Source organism: Sciurus vulgaris (genome assembly GCF_902686455.1).
Source record: "Sciurus vulgaris genome assembly, chromosome: 8".
NCBI lineage: Eukaryota > Metazoa > Chordata > Mammalia > Rodentia > Sciuridae > Sciurus > Sciurus vulgaris.
The window spans coordinates 24,890,087-24,914,432 of record NC_136468.1 but is presented as its reverse complement, the minus strand read 5'-3'; the positions used below and the strand labels follow the sequence as shown (position 1 = coordinate 24,914,432).

General features: G+C 36.6%; 1 protein-coding gene and 1 long non-coding RNA gene across 5 annotated transcripts in view; one reads left to right on the top strand and one right to left on the bottom strand.

Moving 5' to 3' along the window:
• AHCYL2 (adenosylhomocysteinase like 2) overlaps positions 1 to 24,346 on the top strand; it is a 183,582-nt gene that overhangs the window by 82,686 nt on the left and 76,550 nt on the right. The window lies entirely within an intron of this gene.
• The window catches only part of LOC306667332, a 40,173-nt gene continuing 16,652 nt past the window's right edge, over positions 826 to 24,346 (bottom strand). For both annotated transcript variants that reach the window (XR_013765497.1, XR_013765498.1), the window contains exons 2-3: positions 7,984 to 8,093; positions 826 to 4,780 (exon numbers count right to left, since the gene is read on the bottom strand). This is a non-coding gene — a long non-coding RNA (uncharacterized lncRNA). The remainder of the gene's footprint in view (positions 4,781 to 7,983; positions 8,094 to 24,346) is intronic.

Sequence of the window (24,346 nt, the reverse complement as noted above, 5' to 3'; positions counted from 1 at the left end):
AGTTTCTTATCTTGTCCTTAGTCTCCTCATAAATGAGATTTTTTTTTTTTTTTTTTTTTTTTGTACTGGCAATTTAACCCAGGTCTGCTCTACCACTGAACTACATCCCCAGGCCTTTTAATTTTTTAAAAATTTCGAGACAGGGTTTTGCTAAGTTGCCCAGGCTAATCTCAAACTTGATTACAGGAGTGTGCCGCTCACTGTGCCTGGCCTAAATAGAATTGTTGTGACATTTAATGAACTAATGTAGATAAAGTATTTAGAATAGAGCCAGGTATATGGTAAGTATTATGGGTTAGTTAAGTATTGGGTTCCATTATTACTGTTATTATCTTTATCATTATTATTATATAATTTAATTTAAAATGCTGTGAATGAACAAATTCACTCAACAAGTATACTCAAAAAGCTGAAATTCTCTATTTCCACTTCCCTCCTCCAAGATAACCACTATTATCATCAGTTTGATATGTGTCCTTCTAGACTTTTCCTGTATATTTATACCCTTGAAGAAACATCTATGTTTATAAATAAAAACTATTGGGGTTAGGGTTGTGGTTCAGTGGTAGAGCGCTTGCCTAGCATGTGTGAGGCACTGGGTTCGATTGTCAGCACCACATAAACATAAATAAGTAAAATAAAGGTATTGTGTCCATCTGCAACTAAAGAAATTTTTAAAAAAAGTATTGGGCACTGTTTAAATATACCTGGCTTCACACTATATATGTGTCATTTGTAAGTTGCTGTTTATATTCAGTGGTGTATCTTAGGGATATTTACTATTTGCAGTAATACATATATATATATATGCAATAATATATATATATATATATATGGCTTTTTTCCCACTTAATGTTATACTTCAATCATCTTTCCATGTTATTGAATATTTCAAAATGTTCCCCTATGCTGAATTTTTAACATTTGTTAGTAGAAATAATAGTGTGATAAACACTTGTTTCTTATTTTTGTTCTTATTTTATGTTTTGGTACTCTAGGTGAGATTAAAAACTGATAAACATTTGTATTCAAAAATCTTATATACATCTGTAATCATTTTCTTAGGATAAATTTCTCTATAAGGATTTTGATACATGTTGTGCAGTGCTCTCCATATGTTTTGCTGAGAATCAAACCCAGTGCTTCATACATGCTAGGCAAGTGCTCTACACTGAGCCACAACCCCAACCCCTGTGTTAGTATTACTTTTAAAAAACTAGTAAGACTGCTGTTTTGTTTTATGTTGTTTTGTTTTTTAAAGTACTGGAGATTGAACCCAAGTCCTTGAAAGACTGCTAGTTCTAATGGTGGAAGGATTCAACTCCTTGAATTCCTATTCTTCATGAGGGCCAGGATCACATGCTTGGTACCAGTATATCAGAATTTTAAAGTGAAGCTTGAAGAATACAAAGAAAGTAAGGAAAAAGGTGTTCCAAGAACCATGAACTGCGGTACAAAGCCCCAAGGCAGTTGCCATATTGGAGGAATGGAGAGAGACCTAGAATAGCTAGAGTGTAGTGACAAACAGTCTGCGCTGTGAGAGGAGATATATAGAGGCATGGACTAGATCATATAGGGCCTGAAGGTGAAGGAAGTTACTTTGAATTTTATTCTAAATGCAGTGATAAACCATTGAGAGTTTTTAAGCTGGGGGAAGTTCCTGGTGCTGTGTGGAAGGTTTAGCGATCAGGAAGAGTGATAACAGGAGTTGGCCCTGGAGTTGTAATTAATGTTTTATAGATCGATTTCTTAGATAATATTGTATATACAGATATAATATTACAGTGGGCATGAATGAAGGCAATTTTGATTACGTTTAGATGAGGACCTCAGGGTAAAGCACTAAAGATGGAATTAGTACCTTTATAAGAAGAGGAAGAAACACCACAGCTTCCTTTCTCCACCCTGTGAGGATACAGGAAGGCAGCAACCATCATCAAGTCAGGAAATGGGCTTGAAATTGGGTCCTTGATAAGAACTGAATCTGCTGACTCACTGATCTTGGATTTCTCAGCCTGAAGAACTGTAAGAAGTAAATGTCCATTGTTTAAGCCACCTAGTCTATGATATTTTGTTATAACAGCCTGAGCAGATTGAAACACCTAGGAAGTGATAGGAAGAAAAATGTTTTAAAAGTAATGAGAAACTGCCCTAATCCTAGTACTGCATGCTCATTATTTTTCTTCTATTTTTGTTACATCCTTAGTTAATATTTCAGCTTTGACTCTTTATCCTCCTGTTTTGCTTAAATAATTCATTTTTCTTTTAAGTTATCTTTTTTACTACATGGAGGCAGTCTTTTTTTAATTTTTATTTTTTGGCAGTACTGGGGATTCATCCTGGGGGCCCTCTGCCACTGAAATATATCCCCAGCCCTTTATAAAACATTTTTATTTTGAGACTGGTTCTTGCTGAGTTGTCCAGGCTGGCCTTGAACTTGCAATCCTCCAGCCTCAGCCTCCTGAGTTGCTGGAATTAACAAGCATGTTTTATTGTGCTTCTAATGCAGTGTTTCTCAAACTGATTTGAATGTGGACTTTTAATCTTTTTAAATGAAATATCTACCTGGAATACCTTTTGAAAAAGGTAGGCCAGAGGATTGGGTTCCAGTGATTATCAGAGACTTGTAGTCAGTCCAGTAGAGAATATTTTGTAGAAGTTGGTCCTGGACTAGTAATTAACGTTTTATAGATCAGTTGCTTAGATAATGTTATATATATAAATGGATATAATATTACAATAGGGCATGAATGAAGGCAAATCCTGGTTTAGTGGAGAACAGGTCTTTGGAATCTATAGATTAAAATCCTAGTTTTAGCCTTCCTGAGGCTGAATAACCTTTGGCAAATTCAACCACTGAGCCACATCCCCAACCCTTTTTTTGTATTTTATTTAGAGGCAGGTCCCACTGAGTTGCTTAATGCCTCGCTGTTGCTAAGGCCAGCTTTGATCTCTCGATCCTCTTGCCTCAGTCTCCAGAGCCACTGGGATTACAGGTGTGTGCCACTATGCCCAGGTCCTTGTATGTTTTTTGTGAGCAGTAAATATATATAAGGTACAAACTTCTTTACCCACATTTTGTTTTTCTGTACCATTTTGAATTGTAGGCCTGAATTTGTTGTAATGTTAGTAAGTTGGAAGGGCACAAAACAAATAGAAGGAAATTTAATCAGGATGGTTCTGAATAAATATAAGTACAACATGAGGTTGTACATGTGTTTTACTTAAATGTCTGTAGGCTCTTTTAAACAAGAGTCCAAATATCCAATTAAAAGCCTATTATACACCTTACTCCAGTAAGAATGGCTGTTATTCAAAAGATGAAAGCGAACAAGTGTAGGCAAGGATTTGGAGAAAAGGGAACCCTTTCACACTATTGGGGGAAATGTAAATTAGTACAGCCATTATGAAAAACAGTATGGAGGTTCCTCAAAAAGTTAAAAGTGGAACTATCATATGATCCAGAAATCCTACTACTGGGTATATGTATCTAAAGGAAATGAAATCAGTATGTTGGGGACACATTTGTACTCCCATGTGTATTGCAATAGTATTCACAATAACCAAGAAATTAAAACAACTTAAGTGTTCATCAGTGATAAAAGGATAAAGAAAATGTGGTACATACACAGAGCAGAATACTATTGGACCTTGAAAATGAATGAAATTTCGTCATTTCTGACAACATGAACAGAACTGGATATCATGATAAGTGAAATAAGCCAGGCAGAAAAAGTCAAGTACTGGATATTTTCACTCTTAGAATCTAAAAGTTACCTCACAGAAGTGGAGAGTAGAATGGTGGTTACCAGAAGCCAGGGAAAGTAGCAGGCAGGGGGAAGATGGAGGAAAGGTTGATCAATATGGAGTGGGAAGTTCTAGGTTGGGTATGGTGGCATACTCATGTAATCCCAGCTCCTTGGGATGCAAGGCAGGCAAATTGCTTAGTTTGAAGTTCACCTGGGCAATTTCATGACTTCCTGTCTCAAAAAAAAAAAAAAAAAAAAAAAGTCTGGAGATACAGCTTAGTAGTAGAGGATCCTTGGGTTCAATTCCTAGTGGGGGATTTAGTGTGCTATTGCACACTAGTGTGACCTGCAGTTAACATGTACTGTACATTTCAAAAAGCTGGAAGAAAGAATTTGAATATTTTTATCATAAAGAAATGATAAATTCTTGAGATGTTTCTAATATATATAAAATTAATATATTTTAAAAATGTCCACATTGTAAATGTTATTAATCTAAATCAATAAGAAATTCACAATCCAATAGAAATATGTGCAGAAGATACAAACTAGAGTTACACAAACGAGAAGTTACAAATGGCTGCTTAAATTATGGCTATGCCTTCCTTTGCTAGTAATCAGAGAAACACAAATTAAACTAGGAGACCATTTCTACCCATGATATTATAAAAATTAAAAAGATTAATAATATTCAGTGTTGGCAAGGAAATTAGTACAGTTATATAAAGTTGAGAGAATAAATTTTTATATCCATTTTCAAGACATTTGACAGTAGCTATTAAAATTAAAAATACTCATACTCTGACTCACCAATTTTATTTTTACATATTTATCCTAGAGAAATAGTCACACAGTCCATAAAGGAGCTGGTATAAGAATTTTTTGATGCAGTATTGTTTCTAATAGTGAGAATTGGAAACAGAGTAACAGAGGAATGATTAAGTGAACAGTAATATACTCAATGAAATATTATCCAGTCTTAAAGAATGATGGAGATATATACGTGGATGTGGACAGGTTTCCAGGATATTCTGGTAAATTAAAATTAAAAAGAGGGCAGGTTAGAAAACCACTTTTGTTGTTCGATGATATATGACCATATTTTTATTTATTTTTGTTTTAAGACTTATTAGAACCCATATTTTTATTTTTAAAAAATGATGTATGACCTCATAACTATGTATAATTTTTGTCAACTTAAAAATTTTTAATTATAAAATTACATATGAATGTGTAAATTCATAGGTAAAAGTCTGAAAGGCTCAACTACAAATTGTTAATAGCAGTCACTGCTAGGGAAGCATGAAGAGTTATTTCACTTTTCATTCTTTGTATTTATGTATTTTTAGAGTTTAAATAAACATTAATGAATAACTTCTATATTTTCAGCATGGATAAATAAAATAATAAATTTCTATACTTTTTAGACCATAAACGATCTGAAAGGAAGTCATCAGTGCTGGCATAAAACCCAGAATTCTTAATAGTGATTTTATGTAAGAATTAACCATCAAAACGGGAATAAGTAGAACAGGAGAAACTTTTGCTTCATTGAGTTTTCTGTTAGAATCCTGTGTTTTCATGGGGCATGGTGTTATATACCTGTAATCCCAGCAATTTAGGAGGCTGAGGCAAGAGAATGGCAAGTTTGAGGCCAACCTCAGCAACTTAGCAAGACTCTATCTCAAAATAAAATTAAAAAGGAGTTGGGGATATAGCTTAGTAGTAGAGCAAACCCAGGTTCAATCCCCAGTTCTGGGGATGTGGTGGAAAGTGACCTATATTTTATAATTCTAAAACAGATTATTAAGAGATATGCATATTTTTAACATACATAAAATCCTATGAGGATGCAGGGATGAGGAGGTAAACATTTTTATACATTCTGATGGGAATATAAATTGGTACTTTTCTGCAAGACTCTTTGGCAATAGAGAATATTATTCGTCTTGACTCAGAATTCTACTTCACTAAATTTATTTTAAAGAAAACAAATCACAGATTTAGATTTAGTGTTCAATTCACTGGTACTTATAATATCATGACTTTAGAAACATCTAAATCTCTGACAATAGAGAATTTTTAATAAATTAGGATACATTTATTCAGAGGAATACTGTTACGTTGTCAAATACCAAGTACCAGGTTTGTTCTAAGTACATTATTACCTATTATATTATTATTATTATTATACTGGGGATTGAATGCAGGCATGCTTAACCACTGAGCCACATCCTCAGCCCTGTTTTATATTTTATTTAGAGACAAGGTCTTGCTAAGTTGTTTAGTGCCTTGCTAAAATGATGAGACTGGCTTTGAACTTCCAGTTCTCCTGCCTAAGCCTCCCGAGCTGCTGGGATTACAGGCGTGTACCACTGCACCCATCTTCTATTACCTTACTTAATCCTTAGAATAATTCAGTGGGTTAAATACTTCTTTTTTTATTTGGGTGCTGGGGATCGAACCCAGGGCCTTGTGCTTACAAGGCAAGCACTCTACTGACTGAGCTATCTCCCCAGCCCCCTAAATACTTCTTATTTCCATAAAAAGAAATTTTGACACCGACAGATTTTAAATAACTTGTCTAAATCACACAGTAAGTGGGAGAGCTAGGACTTTTTCATCTGTCAGACTTTAATTCATACTCAGTTAATATATTTAATTACTTTATAGATCTGAAAGTATGTCATAATGTTGACATGGAAAAGGGTAATAACATGATTCCATGGTTTTTGCATTTAAAAATAGATCAAAAGGGCCAGGTGCAGTGGCCCATGCCTATAATCCCGAAAACTCAGGAAGCTGAGGCCTAAGGATTGAAAGTTTGACACCAGCCTTGGCAATTTAGCAGTACCCTGTATCAAAGTAAAAAAAAATTTTAAAAAGGACTGAGGTGTAGCTCAGTGATAGAGTACCCCTGGGTTCAATCCCACTGTAACTGAAACAAAAATTATCAGAAGAATATATTATTAAATGTCAGCAAGGTAGATTTTGTTTCTTCTTCTTACTGTTTTCCACAGTGAACATGAATAACTTTTATAATTGAAGTTTTTAAAAGATATTCATTTCATAGCAGAGGGATGGGGTGGATTAAAAAAAATAATTATTCTTTCTTCCCCTCTGTTTTTGGGTGTGTTTCTAAGACATTTCTGAGTTTGGGTGTACTCACTCTTAATGCCTGAAATTTCCTCTTGGCACTAGTTTCTAGAAACTAGAAGGTTGAAACAGTCATGTTATTCTGAGATCTGAAGCTGTGAACTGATGAAAAATCTTTAAATAATATAATTGTAACCATTATTCAGTTCCCTAGATCTGGGACCATGGCCACTAAAAACAGGATTCAGAAACCAGAATGTACTGTACAGTGAGCAATCCTCCAGAGTTTTCCCTTAACTTTTCACTAGAAAATTCTGCTTTACCTTTACTTTCTCCCAATTCTTTTTTTGTTAGTTTTAGGGTCTTTTTACCTGGTGAAAAGAATTGGAACCAATCATAAACAAATGGCAATCTCTTTTGTACCTGACTCTTCTTGCATTTCTGTTGCCATGTCAACCAAATAAAGTAGCTATGAATAAACCAGCTGCTGTCTGTTTCCTCCCTCTCTAGAGGAAGGGAAGGGGTGGGGAAGGTAATTGGGGAGGACTTTAAAAGGGTAGAAACTGAGATAAGAGTATTGTACTTATATTTCTGGAATTGATTCTTATTCTTAATTAACTATTTAGAATATGATGCATATGTTTGTGTTGGTTCTTAGTCATTCTTCCCAGCAGCTGAAAGATACAATTAATTAGTATCTATTTCTCAGTAAGTTGGAACCTGTCACTATTTGGTTTGGAATTAACAAATTCAGAGCTATATTTCAGGACTAGAAAACCAGGGGATGAGTTTATAATTTTTGGTTTCAGAGGGTTACACTTTAGGTATTGGCATTAAAAGTAGTTTTAGGGTGTCTAACTGTGTACTGGAGATGCTGAACAGAGACTACATATAGCTAGTCAGGAACTTATAAGCATTTATAGTCACAACTAGGTGAACAAAGACAGCTGTAACCTAATACACATGACACAAATTTATATTTTAAATCATTAATGAAAAGATCATAAGTCATTTATTTAACTTATAAGTTTTGATTAGGAGCTAGCAGACATAAACAGAAATATTATTGTGGGAAGAGAAAGAGTGAGTGTGGCATTTTCTCACTTAGTCCAGTCGTGGGAGAAAAGTCATCTCTTACCTGATCTGGTGAGGCTTTGGAAATCCGTCAGCTGCAGAAACATAATTTTCAGACCCTATTGTGCCATCCAAGACTAAATTAACTTTCTCATTCCCATGGCCCTGTTCATCCTTAAGATAGGAAAGAACAAAAGTTAAATAAGAAGTGCTATTTTGATGACCCTAGGTCTCTCACTGGGCAGTAAGATTGATAATGAACTTAATTATAAATATCTAAAAACATTTTTTTCATTTCTTATTCTTTATATAAATATGAACAATACATTTATTTATTCCTGTCCCCCCCCTCCCTTGCTTACACAAAAAGGTAGTATAATATGAATCTAGCTTTTTTCCCATCTGAGTACAAAGACAGCTTCTTCCTTTTAAATGAGATCCCTTTGTGGGGCTGGGACAGTACTGGGGATTGAACCTGGGGTACTCTATCACTGAGCTACGTCACCAGCTCTTTTTATTTTGAGACAGGGTTTTGCTAAGTTGCCCAGGCTGGCCTTGAACTTGGAATCCTCCTCCTTTAGCTCCCAAGTCACTGCAGTTTACAGGTGTGCACCACGACAGCTGACTTATTGTGGTAATTCTATTAAGCAATTTTTAAATGTTTAATCACTCCTATATTTGTGGAATAAATTTATGTGATCATGGGAAGTTTTTTTTTTTTTTTTTTTTTTGCATTGTATTAGTTCACTGATATTTTCTTCATGAGCTCTCTATTTTTTAATTTTTATTTTTTAGTAGTACTGGGAACTGAACCTACAGGTGCTACCACTGAGCTACATCCCCAGTCCTAAAAATTTTGAGACAGAGTTCACTAAGTTGCCCAGCATGGCCTCAAACTTGTGATCCTCAGCCTCAGCCTGTTTATTGTTGGTTTATGTTGAAAAAATTCAAACGCCTTTCTTCTACATTTTAGTGCTGTGCCTTTATTTTTTTAACCTCACCAAGTGACATTATTGTCTTATATAGTCATTGTTTATTTACAGTAACTCATAATTATCAATATTTTACCTTTCCTTCTTGCATGTCAGATATTCTATCTAGGATTATTTTCTTTCCTCTGAAGGATATTCTTTGAAGTTTCCTTTGTTGAAGATCTATTGGTTGTAAACACTTTTTTTCCCCTATAAAGTCTTTTTATTCCTCCTTCACTCCCTCCAGGTGCTAGAGATAGAGCCCCGGGCTTTGTGCAAGCTGGGTGTTCTGCCACTGAGCCTTACTGCCTAGCCCTTATCCCTGTGTCCTTGAAAAGCAGTTTCACTAGATATAAAATTTAGGTTGACAGTTACTTTCTTTCAGGATACCAAAGATATTATTCATTCTTTTTTTTTTTTAACTTCTAATATTACTGTTGAGAAGTCAGTTATCAGTCTAATTGTCATTTCTTCATTGGTAATCATGTTTATTCACTATGCTGCTTTAAAATTTTTTTTTTCTATAATCCCAGTGACTCAGGAAGCTGAGCCAAGAGAATTTCAAGTTTGAGACCAGCCTCAGCAACTTAAAAAAGTTTCTTTTGACGTTTTCTAAAACACCTAGTATCATGAATTCAACTGAAAATTATGGTGACAGCTTGTAGGGAAATTAAATCCCTGTCCCCTAACCTCACTCAGCCCAAAGTTTGAGACAAGTCCTAACTTTATGTGGGATAGTGCTCTGTTAGATTCTTCACCTTGTGTATATACTAGATTTTATCTCCTATCCCGTGTGTCATAAAAGTGAAAGCCCAAGGTTCCAAGATTTAGGAGATAAAGAGAAGCATGCTTCATCTCTTGCCTACTACTTTCATTTCATTGTTTGACCCTATCCATTCACAATATTTGGCCAACCAAAGAATGGACTTAAGCAAGTTGTTTCCAGTAGGACGATAATTCATTGGATTCCATACTTTACACTGTTGGAAATACAAGTCAGGTCTATATGTGATAGAGGAGGGAAGAAGAAACATTCTGTACCCATCTTCGGTTCATTGTCTAGGTCCACAAATTAGACTGACAAAAGACAAATACAAGAAAGAAACATGTAGAAGTTTATTAATATGTACATGATACATGCAGGAGAACTCACTGATGAGTAATACAATAGGATAGTTTGAATTTGGTCCTATCTAGCATCTTAATAAAAGTAATTTTGTAGAGAAGTGGCAAGATAAAGGAAAAGGACTTTGTGCGTCCAGGGGTGGCAAATCAGGAGAAGACAAATACGTGGGGAAACCCCCTGATGGCAGCTAAGGGCTAGTTGGTCAGGCTTGTTTGCATTGCCTCTTTGTCAGTGTCATTTTTGTCTCCAGTGATGAGGTTTTTATCCCCTTCCTTGTAGGGGAAGTGGTGCCTGGTGTCCAGGTGGGTCGCTTTCACAAAGGAAATTTATCTTGTTTTCAGGTAGTTAGTGGAAAGGGAAACAGAGGAATCACCCAGGGTCTGCGTTTTCTCAGTTGCTTTCAGCTCAAAATAATCCTCATGACAGAGTTCCAAATTTTATGGTGGCACACTCCGAACCCCTTTGTTAGAATTTACTAAAAGGATAACATATAATTCTTTGGTATCACCTACTAGAGAGGTAAGAGTAAAGGTGTAGGAGTGAAGGGAGCTGGGGAGGTGGGTGGCAGTGGTGCTGGGGTGGAGCATGGAAGAGAGAGGGGGCAGACCCAGTATGTGTAAGTCGTTGATAACGGTAAACGTGACTATTGTCCCCAAAGCTTTTCTGTGGAATTCTTGTTAATTTTTACAGTGGAAATGACACATAATTATTACCATATAAATTTATTTTAGGTATGATAGTAGAAATAAAAAGAAACAATCTGCTCATAATCTTGAGAATTTACTAACATTGGGGAAGGCTTAGCAAGTACTTCAAGGTGAGGTAGAATAGAAGAAACAAAGAAGGGTAGAAAGGGAGAGAAAAAGGAAGGAAAAAGACAAAACCCCATAATCAGTCACACCTTTACTCCCAGGATCTGTTTTTTTCCAGACCTATCACTTCCAAATTCCTGAGAAATCTATAAATCTTATTACCCTATTTTGATTTGCACTATTAACTTACACAATGTATTTTTAGGTTAGATAAAACAAAGGGAGTTATTTTTTGTTGTTTTTTGGTACTGGGGATTGAACCCAGGGGTGCGCTACCACTGAGATACAGCCCCAGTTCTTTTTATTTTATTTTGTTTTGTTGTATTTTAAGATAGGATCTCACTAAGCTGTTCAGGCTGACCTTGAACTTACAGTTTTCCTGCCTCAACTTCCGGAGTTGCTGAGATTACAGGCAGGTGCCACTGTGCATAGACAAAGAAGATGTAGTGTAAGAAACCTTTAATATGGGCATATTCTCAACATTTTCTGTTAACCAGATAGAGGGCACACCGTCAACCCAAAGATCCTGAAGAGGAGTAAATGTCTTGGATTGCTTAATTGACCCCATTCGCACATATCTTCCCATGTCCACTCCTTACAAAGTTTCTTTCTTTTGTTTTTTAGTACTAAGGATTGAATCTAGGGGACTTTTCCACTTTTTGATGAAAAGATGAGCAAATGTATAGTAATCCCAGTCTTCTAGTAGAAAAAAAGTCATTGCCTCAGTAAGACTGAGACTCTTGAGAGGTGGAAGTACATGTTGAATTAGAAACTGAGCAGGGTGGGGTAGGGTGAGTCTTCAAGATCAGATGGAAACTTACTGTATACCAAAGTTAGAGCTAACAGCATAAGAGCTTGATCAAGAGTCAGTTATTCAGAAAATAGACATTTCGCATTTTCTCCTTCAAATGGAGGTTTTGGGATTATAAGGGAATATTTAAAGGATTAAAATGTTGAGTAAAATTGATAACAAAATGTACTTTTAATTGTTCTTTTTTTCCCTTCTGTGTATTTGAGAATGTTGCTCTGTAGCTGTGTTCCCTGAGGGACATAAAAGGTTAGTTAATTATAACCAACTGTTAGAACACACTGTTCTGAATGTCACTTGTCACCTATTTAGGGGTTCATGTGTAAGCACATTAAATTACCATTTGTTTCAAAATGATTGGTGTACATTTTTAAAAGAGCATTTATTACATATTTTTAAAATTTAGAGATACATAAATCCTCCCTTTCTCCCCACTCCCCTCTGCTCCCCAGAAGTAATTGTTGTTGATAGCTTGTACTCTATTCCAGAAAAATTAGGTGTTGTGTATATAATACATTATTAGATGTTACATTACATACATATATATCAACAGTGTATTCACACAACATATCTTGAAACCATTTCATTTACATCTTTGCTTAACACATTATGTAAAATAATTTATTTCCTTGAACTTTGGCCTCATTTCTTTTGTATAAGAATGTATACCATGGGAATACCAATTCCAAACACCTGCTTTGTTTCATTTAAGCCAGTTTTCTATTTGATTGTATTCACATCGATTAGAATAGCAAAATATTTTCCTTTTCATTAAAATTTTTTGTCTTACGAGGAATGAAGAGAGTACATGGAAATATTAATCACATTTTTCCTTGCTTGGCATATCCCTACAGTTTTCCCCACTAGAGGGCACTAGGATAATTTGTTTTTAGTAAAGTTTATAGTGAATTTAGAATTAACTTTCTTAATTTTTATTTGTTCTGTATAATAGTATTAATAAAATATTCATCCTGAACTTATTCTGTTTGGAATATGTAGATAATTAAGTTACCTTCCCTGCTAGTAATTTTGACTTTGAAAATGGTTTTGTGTAAAAGCAAACAGAAAAAGAGAGGGAAGTCCTGGGGCAATAGAAAAGAATTTGTAATTTTTTGGACCCCAGTTATTACCTTCCGCTCATGCCACAGTAGGGAAAAGAATAGGTATATAGGTCATTGGAAGGAAACACAGAATCCAGAAATAGACCCACACCTATGCAGTGATTGAGTTTTGACAAAGTAGCCTATTATTATTATTATTTTTCAACAAATGGTACTGTAACAATAAAATTTAAATACCCATTTGACAGAAAAATGAACTTTGATCCTTATCTTATTCCCCATACAAGAATTAACTAAAAATAGATTACAGACTATAGATGAAAACAAAAGAGAAAATCTTCATGACCTTGAGATAGGCAAAAATTTCTTAGTAGACAGACAAAAAAAAAAAAAAAAAAAAATCTCAAAGATAGATGTTTGCCAAAATTAAAAACTACTTTCCTTTTGCAGTACCTGAGCTCTTACCCAGGGCCTTGCACATGCTAGGCAAGTGCTGTATATCCCTGAACTTCATCCCCAGTCTGAAAACTTCTTTTTAAAAGACACAGTTAAGTAAATAAAAAGACAAGCCACTGTCTAAGAGAAAATATTTGTAATACACATAAGCAAGAACTGGTATCCATAATACATAAAGAGATTTTACACCTGAATAAGATATACAATCTAGTTTTTTTAAGTGAACAAATGATTTGAACACCCATACTTCAGATGCTACATGAAATGCAAATGAGCACATAAAAGATACCAAGTTTCATGCGTCCCTGGGGGAGTGCAAATTATACAACAAAGTATTGTACACCTACTAAAATGGCTAAATTTTAAAAGAATGACAATAGTTAGTACTGAGGAGGATGTGGAGCAGCTGTAATGCTTACCCATTGCTGGTGGGAAATAGCCAGTTTGTTAGCACCTTAATGTATACTTACCCTGTGACACAGCACTTCCATCCTTAATATGTATCTGAGAAAATGGAAACCTTAATGCTCTGATGTTCATGGCACTTTACTTCATAATGACCTTAAAGTAAAAACAACACCAAATGCCCATCAACAAGTAAATGAATAAATAAATATAGAGCAGTTGTATAAAGAACAACTCAGCAGAAAAATGAGTAAACTACACATGAAACAATATAGATGAATCTCAATTACTATGCTATGTGAAAGGGCTAGATATAAAAGGATATATGTTTCATGGTTTTGTTTATATTCCACAGAAGGAATGTAGTAAAGAAGGTTGCCTACTTGTGGGGCAGAGGGAGTCAGCTGCAAAGGAGAAACGGATAAACAGCTGTGGTAACCAAAAAATTGTAAATTGTGTTAAAAGGCAACATGGCACACCATGGTATATACAAAGTTCTTAAATTAGAAGGCCATTGGTGGAGCATAGTTAGCAAGGGTCAAGTGGTGCAAAGTGGAGTTGGAGAGCTACACAAGGACCAGAAATGAATGGGGTCCATGAGAACTTGAGGGAATGAACTCTAGAACACAAATCAAGGCCCTTCCATGAGAGGATGTGGAAGGAGGATCTGAGCAGATGAGGTATATCCATAGTTGTGAGTGTAAGAGATACTTTCCTATTGCCTTTTGTTCTATGTAAGGTAAGATGAGGAAAGAAAATGTTTGAGGGGGTAAACATGCAATATTCTTCCCAAGAGAGGACAGAGTAGTATGTATCTACTAAAAAGAAGCTTTTTAAGATGACTGAGGTATTGTTTTAGTTAGCTTTCCGTTGCTCTCACAAGTACTTGAGGTAGTCACCTTCTAAAGAGAAAAGGTTTATTTTGGCTTATAGTTATTGGAGGCTTCAGTTCACAGCAAACTGACCCCTTTGTTTTTGGGCCTGTGTGAGGTAATACATCATGCTGGGAGTGCATAGTGGAGCAAAACTGCTCACCTCACTGCCAGAAAGCAGAAAATAAGCAACAAGGGCCACCATCCCAAAACCCCCTTCAAGGGCATGCTCCCAATGACCTAAATACTTCCTACTCAACTCCTCTTCTTGAAGATTCTTCCACCTTCCAATAGCATCACCCTGGCAATCAAATCTTTAACATTTAGGCCTCTGGGGGACATTCATGATCCAGATGATGCTTATTTGAGTTTGGGAAGATTAGTTTAAAAAGCAAAACCTGACAGCTTCATAACATGGTTTTTGTCTTACAGTATTTAACCATTTGGGCCCAAACACAGAATTAATAATTAGGAGGAGGGTTAGGCAGCTGTCCATCACTGCTACAAAATACCTGGGAAATTCAACTTACAGGAGAAATGATGTATTTTGGTTCATGGCTCAGGAGGCTGAGGCAGGAGGCCTGCAAGTTCAAAGTCAGCCTCAGCAATTTAGCAAGACCCTAAGCAACTTAGTGAGACCCTGTCTCAAAATAAAAATATAAAAAGGGCTGGGGATGTGACTCAGTGGTTAAGTACCCCTGGGTTCAACCCTTGGTACCAAAAGGAAAAAAAAAAAAAGTACTGGGGATTTAGCTCAGGGGCAGCATGCCCTGGGTTCAACCCACAATTCTTCACATAAATAAACTAAATATATTCTAAACTGCATGATCCAGCAGTTGCACTCCTTGGTATGTACCCAAAGGAGTTGAAAAGTTATATCCACCAAAATAACTTGTACATAGGTATTTACAGAAACGTTATTCATAATTTCTCAAACTGGGAAGTAACCAAGATATGTTTCAGAACATAAAAGGGTAAATAAACTGTTACACCTAAACAATGTAAACTCCCCACCAACCTCCTGACAAATCCCACCCACTACTGGGGATTGAACTCAGACCCAGGGGCACTCTACCACAGAGCTATATCCCCAGCCCTTTTTATTTTTTTATTTTAAGACAAGGTTGCTAACTTACCCAAGCTGGTGTCAAACTTGGAATACTCCTACCTCAGCCTCCCAGGTCAGCCTCCCAGGTTGCTGGGATTACAGGTGTGCAACACTATGCCCAGCAGACAGTGGAATTTTATTCAACATTAAAATGAAATGAGCTATCAAACCATGAAAAATTATGAAAGAAACTTAAATGAATTTTGCTAAATGAAGAAAAGCCAATCTCAAAAGATTACATGCTGGGGCTGGGATTATGGCTCAGTGGTAGACCACTTGCCTAGCATGCATGAGGCACTAGGTTTGATCCTCAGTGCCACATAAAAATAAATAAAAGCATTTTATCCATCTACAGGTAAAAATATATTTTTAAAAAGTATTTTTTAGTAGTTGATGGACATTTAAAAATTTTTTTAGTTGCTGATGAACACAATACCTTTATTTATTCGTTTTTATGTGGTACTGAGAATTGAACCCAGTGCATCACGCATGCTAGCAAGTGCTGTACCACTGAGCCACAACCCCAGCATTACAACTAAAAATATTTTTTTAAAAGAAGATTACATGCTGTATTCTAACTCCATGGAGACTGGCCTCAGAATTGTGATCCTCTTGCCTCAGCAACATAGTGAGACCCTGTTTCAAACTTAAGTAAATAAATAAAAAGGGCTGGGGATACAGCTCAGTAGTAGAGTACCCCTGAGTTCAATCCCCGGTACAGTACAAAAGTAAAATGAAATAAAAAGAAATAGCGTGGAGACAGGTCAATAACTCAGGACTATTGGTCTAAATTTGCTTAATGGGAAGATTTTGGTTCCTTTTCTCAATTTTACAACTTCTGTCACTTGTTTTTTTACAGTGATAGTGTGCAATTATGATCTTTGGAAAGATAGAATTATAACCTAATGAGTGAACAGATAATATCTGGATTTTTATATTGATGGGGAGAAATGATGAGGACAAATATTCATCCCCAGTAATTAAAAGGCATTTATTTCACTGTTCTAAGGAAGATTTCAGTTTCCTTTCGCTTCTATTCTTTACTTACCACTTATGAGTAGTACTCAAGTACTAACTTGAAAGCTTTTCACATAGATAATAATGTAATAAATAATGTATGTTGAGTACCAGGGCCTACTTCCCCTGTAGATTCCAATTTATGAATAAATGAGAGGGATCTTGGACTATACCCATGTACACAAAAAAGACTGTACATACTGGACATGGTGGCTTACACCTGTGATCCCAGTGACTCACCTGTAAATCTCAGTTCCTTGGATTGCATGTACCAATGTTTTATTTTGTTCCTCCACATCATGCATATACAATTTTGATTGTGTTCATGATCATTTCCTTCAGGGTTATCTTAGAATGCTGATTGCTGGATTTTAGTTTCCATATGTATTCCTAATCTCTATTTATTCCTGCTTTCTCTTTCTCTCCACACGAGTGAGCTCTTGAGCTGAGTTGTTTGAGTCTGTTTTTCGTCCCCATGGTTCTGTAGGCAGAGAACTGTTACCTTCTGTATTTATGCTGTTTTATTATTTCATTAAATTCTCTCAGTACCTAATAAATTCATGGTAGGCTCTAGAGATATGTTAGTGCATTATAAATATAGGCGATTTGGGAATTGTAAATAGTAGTTAATTCAGAGATTACCTGGTAACTTTTTACTGCACAGAAATCGAGGCCTTCAAAACTAGCTTAAGGGCTGGGGTTGTGGCTCAGTGGCAAAGTGCTTGCCTCACACGTGAGGCACAGGGTTTGATTCTCAGCACCACATATAAGTAAAAAAATAAATAAATAAAGGCCCATCAACAACTAAAAATTTTTTAAAAAACTAGTTTGAGTCTGGAAGCAACATGTTCTCTTCTTTTTTGTTCATGTTTTTGGTGGCAGCATGGTGATCTTCAAATGACTCTTCTGGGAGCTCACCCGTTCTGTTACCACTTAGGCAGAGTACTCTCGATAATTTTGGTGACTGCTTTAAGAAATGTCACTTTGTTATATTTGGCTAGTTGATTTATCAAGATTAAGGACCAGTTCTTCCCCAAGACCACTTTGTTGCATAACTCCTATAGTAATGATTTCTTTGATAAAGCTAGTCCCCTTGCTCCATGTTTGTTTGTTCGTTTTGTCATGCTGGGGATTGAACCCAGGGCCTTGTGCTTGATAGTCAAGCACTCTACCATCTGTGCTATATCCCCAGCCCCTGCATTGTTTTCTTGATAGTAAAGAAAAGAGAAAGATCGGAAAGCAGTCAACCCAAACTCTGAGCTATTGGATTTCTGGACTGAAGACTGCGCTGGCTGCATTGTTTTGCTGAGATTTGGGATTTCTACAGAGAAGGGTTCTGTGGATTTTTTTTCCCCCCTACCCTTGTGAGGTGCCAACCTGAAACAGAACTGAAGGAGATTCTTGGGCTAGGGATGTAGCTCAGTGATAAAGTGCATGCCTAGAATGTGTGAGGCCCTGGGTCCTCTCCCCAGCACTACAGAAAAGAGATTCTTATCATTAGAAGTACAGACCCCTTTACTGTCAACTGATTATTTTAGCAACATAAAAAACCCCTAAGTAGAGTTTTTTCAGTTTTTTTATTGGCAGTTTTTCTTCAAGAGTTTAGGATGACTGCATTTTAAGTGGTGATTTTGGGTCATGTCATCTTTGTTCATTTTGTGTGTGGGTACTGGACATTGGACCTAGGGCCCTTTTACCACTGAGCTGTATCCCCACACTTTTTAAAAAAATTTTTTGAGACTGCCTGACATGTAAGTTGCTTAGGGCCTTGCTAAATTGCTGAGACTGACCTCAAACTTGGTATTCTCCTGCCCCAGCCTCCTAAATCACTGGAGTTGCAGGTATGGGCCACCACTCCTGGCTCATTTCATATTTGTGTTGAGTCAGTCTAAACATCATGTGACACATTTTAAAGAGCTCATTTGCTTCTGTTGATAATATTTAATTCCTTTTTCATTAAACTATAAGTGATTTAGTCTCAAAACAATGTGGTGACTTAATTTGGCACCATCGTACTGTTAAAAAATAATGTCTTAGATATTTTATTATCTGTTAAATCTAGTTAGACATAGATGATATAGCCATGGGTTGGAATAAAAATGAGACTTCCAGTATATTTTGTTCTATTTTTTTGATTTGCTGGAGACTGAATTTAGGTCTTCAAACCTGCTAGGCAAGTGTTTAACCACTCTAGCTACATCCCCAGTCCCTAATTTAGAGTTTTGTTTTCGTTTTTCTTCCTTTTTATTTTTATTATTTATTTATTTAAAAATTGTTTTAGTTGTAGATAGACACAGTAGCTTATTTTATTTATTTATTTTTATGTGATGCTGAGACTTGAACCAAGTGCCTCACACATGCTAGGCAAGCGCTCTACTACTGAGCCACAACCCTATTGTTTTATTTTGAGACAGGGTCTTACTAATTTGTTCTGGCTGTCCTCAAACTTAGAATCTTCTTACCTCAGCCTCCTGAGTCCCTGGGATTACAGGCACCCATCATGATGCTTGGCACACCTTTGGATTTTAAAAATAATTTATTATGCGAAGTTACAGAGAATCTAGCAGGTAAGCTGAAGGTAGGAGGAACACAGTAGAAGTAGTGAGACAGAAATACTTTTATTTATATTCAACCAATCTTCTTGGAAATTTTTAGCAAACATGAACATACACAGGGGCACATTCCATTAGGGAGCACAGTGATGATGTCATCCCACATCATGGAGCTTCTGGAAAACACCTCTTTGTACTAGTAAGAGAATGAAAAGTTAAAAAAAAAGACATTTCAGCATTTTTATGAAAATACTTTTGACCTTGAAAAACCCCTGAATTAAAAGGGGAAGATGAAAAGGAAATCCCCATTGGCAGTGCAAGTAAAGTCTTGCAAGTTTGTAAGAATGAAGAGAAGACTTCTGAGATACCGACTATCAGCTAAAAACATTTGTGTCCTCTTCTTCCAAGCAGCCTTTGTTAACCTCCACACCTGGCAGTGGTTCTCAGAATATGTCCTTTGGGTGTCCCTGATACCCTTCACACAGGGACTGTGGGGTCAAAACCACTTTGATAATAATGCTAAGATACGTTGTTTGCCTTGTCTATCAAGTCAATATTTGCACTAATGGTACTTACCCAGTGGAAAATAAAACTTCTTGAGCCTTACCAAGGCGGTGGCACCCAACTACGAGTTGTGATCGTTTTGTCCATTGCCATGCATTTGTGATTAATTTCTTTTTACAGTTTTACTTAGGAATGCCTGTGATAAAGCCGTTAAATTATTAGTTTTATTAAATACCAACTCTGGTGTGCCAGTCTCCCCCCCACACACACTTTTTTGTGAAATGGGAAGTGCATATAAAGCATTTCTGCTTCTTGGTGGAGTATAGTGAGTGTCTTGAAGGGAAAGCACTCATGATTGAGTTGCAAACTGAACAATCCCCCCTCATACATAGAATACCACTTTAACTCAAAAGAACAGCTGACAGACCTTAATTATTCATACTTGAGTATTTGGCAGACATTTTTTTGAACAAAGTAAGCCTGTCACCTTGAGGAAAACTGATAATAGGAAAGAGAGAAAGAGAGAGAGAGAGAGAGAGAGGGAGAAAGAATTAATTGATAGTATTATTTTCAGTGATAAAATTCAGACTTTCAAGTAAAAATCAGAATTTTAAAAACTTAAATCTGCCACTATGAACCTGGCAGCTTCCAGTCACACTGCCTCTAGTATACCTCTCTTACTTGAGCTCCAGACTCCTGCGTGCCTATCAGCATACATTCTGTGTCCAATACACATTTCAGAGATTTTCTGAGCTCAACACGTTCATGATGGAACTTTTGATTTCTCTCATAAAACTTTTTCTTTCACACCACCCAGGTTTTTCTCAGTAAATCACCTTTAACCCAGTTCAAACTAAAATTGGAAATCATTCTTTCTTTTTTCTCACCTCCTACATCCCATGCATTAGCAAGTCTTATGAGTTCTACCTTTAAAATCACCTCAAAACTGTCTGCTTTATGCCATCTTATTGCTGCCAGCCTGCTCAGGGTATGACTTACACTTGATCCACTTTATCAGCTTTCTGATTAATCTTCCCTTCCCACCTTCTATAATCCATTTTTCACACAGCAGCAGCATAAATATAAATTGGTTCATGTTGCTTCCTTGCTTAAAATTCTTTAATCACATCTATTATATTTAGAATAAACTCCAAAATCTTTATCTTAGGTTTTATGAGGTCCTTCATGGTTGGATCTTTGCCTATTTTTTCAACCTCATTCTCCCTCTCATTCATTAAGTTCCAGCCATATATGTCATCTCTCCATTTCTTAAACATGTCAAATTCTTTCTTACATCAGGTCTTTGCAATTACTATTTCATTCCTTTCATAAGCAAGCTTTCTCTCATCCTTATAGTCTTATCAAATACCCTCTTGATCACTCTAAGGTTTCATACTTTAACCTGTTGATCATTTCTTTTGTAGCACCTAGCATAAATTTAATTATTTATTCTCCCTAATTAGACAAAATAATCTAATAATTTTAAATATATTTTACTGGAGGTGACTTTGGGAACATCAGACAGGGAAGCATCTAGTAGACCATTGTCTAAACTGAAGCTCAGAGGTGTTAGGTCCAGAGTTTTGGAAATTGCTTGCACATTAAAAGTAAATGATGAGAGCCGGGCACACTGGAAAACAAAAGAGTAAACGAACCAGGCACAGTGGTGCATGCCTGTAATTCCAGTGACTCCAGAGGCTGAGGCAGGAGGATTGAAAGTTTAAGGTTGGCCTCAGCAACTTAGTTAGACCCTGTCTCAAAAATAAAAAGGATTGCCCCTGGGTTCAATCCCCAGTATTAAAAACAAAACAAAACAAAACAAAAAAAAAAAAAAAAAAAAAAAAACCCAAAAAACACCTAGTAACTGAAGCCATGTATGTGAGGAAGAGAATGTTTTGCATGAACAGGAAATGAGACTAGATAAAATCTTCAAGAACTAATACATTTAAGAGATCAGAAGAGAAAAAGAAGCTACAAAGGAGACTGAATGAAGGTATCTTGGATATCAAGGGGAAGGTGGGTATAAAAGGAAAGATGGTTAGAAAAGCTGAGGAAAGAGTCTTATGAATATCAAAATCCTGAGACATATCCATTAGATTTATAAGGACTGGCTGTGATGGTGCACACCTTTAATCCCAGCAACTCAGGAAGCTGAGACAGGAGGATTGCAATTTCCATGCCAGCCTTAGAAATTTAGTAAAGCTCCGAACAACTTAGCAAGACCCTATCTCAAAATGAAAAATAAAAAGGGGTAGGAATGTATCTCAGTGGTAGAGCATCCCTGAGCTCAGTCCCCAGTAGCCCCCATACCAAAAAAAGAAAAAGATTTAGCAGCAAGGATACAGAAACCATGGATGGCACAAACAGTTTCACTGGGTTGGCAGAAACAGAAGACAGACCATAAAAGATTGAGGACTGAATGGAAGGTTAAAAAATAAAATTGCAACATAGTGAGTTTAGAAATCCAAGGAGTTGACTCTGAAGGTAAGTGCAGAGAGCAGTACCTGAAAGGAAGGTATTTTGGAGGGATGGGGAAAACCTGAACACATTCTTTGCTGATGGGAAGAAGCCAATAGTGGGTGAACAGTTGAAGGAAGAGGAGTGAGAAGGGATAAATGATGGCCAGTAGTCCCCAGGAGGGTGAGAGAGTTTGATCTTGTGCACTGGTGGGATTAGATTTAGATAGGAAGAGAGAGACTCCTGTTAAAATAGGAAGAAGATAGGGGAGGATGGATATGGGTAAGTTTATAGGTTTTATTGTCAAGTGGTTGAAAACACGTTTTTTATCCAATAATTCTAGTTTCTTTCTGTGAAATTAGGAGTGGAAGTAATGAGAGTAAAGGATAGATATCATAGTTGGATATTTGAGAAGAACAGAGAACATTTGACTGCTGCTATGGAGACAGATGGAAGAGACTGGGTAAGGAAGCATGGCAGATTACTAGGTTGTAACTGGTGCACACCTGCAATTGAAGCGAGTTAGGAGGCTGAGGCAGGAGGATTGCAAGTTCAAGTAATTTAGAAGCCTCAGTAATTTAGAGAAATCCTGTCTCAAAATACAAAGGTTGGGAATGTTGCTCAGTAGTAAAGTGACCCTGGGCTCAATCCTTAGTACAAAAAAAAGAAGAGGGCTGGGGATATAGCTCAGTTGGTGGAGTGCTTGCCTCACATCTCACATGTACAAGCCTCTGGGTTTGATCTCCAGCACTACCAAAAAAAAAAAAAAAAAAAGAGGAAGAAGAAAAAAGAATTACCAACTTGTATTGACCAATATGTGTGCCAGGGTTGTTTTCAACAGCCAGACAGCCCAAGCATGGGTATGCCTATTTGGGTAGCAATAGTCTCACATGTCTGAATATGTCCCTTTATAAGCCTACACTTAGATGGGTAACATTGTTTAAGACCTGCTCTTGGATCCAGTCCTAGACTCCAGTTAAAACTACAGTGTCAGTGTCGCTTTAAGAAGATAGGGACAGGCTGGGAGGGAATTGACAGGCTATGGATTGGTAGCCTAGCATACATGAAACCCTGGATTTAATCCTCAGTACTGCCAAAAAAGAAAAGAAAATAGATAAAATTCTCTTCCATTTTCTCTGTCACTGTTAAATTTGGCAGATTTTGACTGGCACGTGTGCTTAGAAACAAAGTTGAGATGATTTATGAACCTCACAAGAGGTACTTGTAGCACCTGAAGCAGGACTTTACTCAGAATCTTTAAAATCAGAGTAAATTTGCCTTGGAATTATCCAGAGCAAATGAACCCAACAACACAGTCACTCCTCACTATTTGTAGACACCTTGTTTGTGCACTTACTGAAATTTATTTGTGACTCTAAAATCAATACCCGTGGTCCTTTTTGGTATTCTTTGTGGACACCATGCAGAGTAGCATGTTCCCAGTAAACAAAACAGTGCTCTATCTTATTGCTTCATCTCTCACATAGATGACGAGCTTCCTTTTTGTGATCAATTTAGTGTCACTTTAAGAAAAAAATTGTGCATGTGTATTTTAAATTTTTTCCTTTCCTTCTTTTTTGGTGATTTTACCATTTAAAATGGCTCTCAAGCCAGGCATGGTGGTACACACCTATAATTCCAGCAACTCGGGAAGCTGAGGCAGTAGGATCACAGGTTCAAAGCCTGCCCCAGCAACTTAGCAAGACTCTGTCTCAAAACAAAAAATAAAAAGGTGGGGATGTAGCTTGTAATAAAGTGCCCCTGGGTTCAATCCCCAGTACCCAAAAAATAAAATGACCCTTGAGTGTAATGCCAGAGTACTGTGTGTTTGTAAGCACAAAAAGTCTGTAATGTGTCTTAGAGCTAAAACATGTTAGAAAAGCTTGGTTCGAGTAGAGTTATGGTGCTGTTGGTTGTGGGTTTGATTTAAGTAAATCAACTATATATGTTAAATAAGACATCCTAACAGAAATAGGACGGGTGATGTAGCTAGTGATAAAGTATGTACTTAGCATGTGTGAGGGAAAGGGTTCAATCCCTATAGCATTGCAAAAAACAAAACCCTCAGAAATATATAGAAATTAGGCTATCCATTGATTAACAAAAATGCAGAGATCACATGAACCAAAACCTGTATTTCCCCTAGGAGCAGTGGTTCAGTATAGGCAAATGTAGTGTTCTTTGCAACCTTATAAAATGTTGGGGGCTGTGCCATGTTGGCAGCGCCAGGATGGCGCCTGATCACATTGGCAGCGAGGAGGTTAATTGACATAATCAC